Source organism: Eretmochelys imbricata, chromosome 27 (assembly GCF_965152235.1).
Source record: "Eretmochelys imbricata isolate rEreImb1 chromosome 27, rEreImb1.hap1, whole genome shotgun sequence".
Taxonomy (NCBI): Eukaryota; Metazoa; Chordata; order Testudines; family Cheloniidae; genus Eretmochelys; species Eretmochelys imbricata.
Window position 1 is genome coordinate 1,101,518 of NC_135598.1, and position 1,219 is coordinate 1,102,736.

Genomic DNA, 1,219 nt, shown 5'->3' on the forward strand with positions numbered 1-1,219 from the left:
GGTTAGTCTCTAAGGTGCCACAAGTCCTCCTTTTCTTTTTGTAACTCGCAAGTGGAGCCAAGCCCCTAGTTTGCAGTCCGTGCTCTGCCTGATTGGGATCAGAGCCTTTAATCCAGGTCTCCTAGCCCCAGGGCATGCTTTGAGCTGCAGGCTGGTGGGTATTCATAGAATCATAGAAACTCAGGGGGTCATCTAGTCCAACCCCCTGCTCAAAGCAGGACCAATCCCCAAAAGGAATTCCTTCCCTGACTGGGAATCGAACCCAGGCCGTGGCGGTGAGAGCGCCAAATCCTAACCACTAGACCACCAGGGAGGTGATAGCCTGGGGCAGGGCTCTGCCAAGCTCTCCTGCTGAAGTCATTCCACCTTGTACAAATAATTAGTGAGTCTTTGGAGCAGAGAGAGCGTAAATGAGGGGCTGTATCACCGGGGCTCAGGGCTGTGGCTGGAATGTGGGTTCCAGTCCCTGCTCCAAATCAGGCAAAGTGGGATAGCCCATGCCTGCTCCCAGCTGCCTTTTGTGGGGGCTGGATGCGCTCAGAGCTCAGGCTCCACTGGCAAGATAGCCGGGGGACAGGACACCCAGTGTGAGAACCCTGCTCCCCTGGGGGCTCCAGGCAGCTCCTTAGCTGCGGGGTTGGCCAGCAGCTGAGCTTAAATGTTCGACGTAGGCAACTAAAGAGCGTTGCAGGTCTAGCCCCATGGGAGTTCGCCCTGAGCTGGGGAGGTGGCAGGTTGCGTGAAGCAGAGGGCTCCCAGAAGCGTGCAGGGGGCCCTGTACAGCCGCACGGGTCACCCACTCTGCTGTCGGGGCATGGGGAGGCTGGTGGCGCCCGAGTGCGTTTCCCCTCTGCTGTGGTCGGACCCTGCGCAGGAACCTGTGGCCTTGCGCCTGTTCCACGTCCAGCGGGAGTCTGCTGGGGACAAATATTTGCCGTGTTTCCATGGCAACACGCTGGTGGGCCTGTTGCGGAGCACAGCCCCGTGGATTAACATCCCTACCTCGGGAACCCCCTTGCTCAGCCCCTCCCCGCCCCCGCACTGGCCGCCATAGAAGGATCGTCTGAAAAATAAACACCAGATAAGAGCAACAGTGGGAATTTTAGCAAGACAGCGGAGTCAGCTTTGAGGTTCAGGCCAAGGATTAGGCTGAGCGGCCATCGGGCGGTTTAAACCAAAGGTCCGGTTGTTCTCAGCAGTGTTGTGCAAACCACCCCGA

The 1,219-nt window shown here is 58.2% G+C and overlaps 1 non-coding gene across 1 annotated transcript; it reads right to left on the minus strand.

Moving 5' to 3' along the window:
• Positions 1–241: 241 nt before the first annotated feature.
• Positions 242–313, minus strand: TRNAE-CUC (transfer RNA glutamic acid (anticodon CUC)). The gene has a single exon. It is a non-coding gene; the product is annotated as a tRNA-Glu (tRNA).
• Positions 314–1,219: the final 906 nt, after the last annotated feature.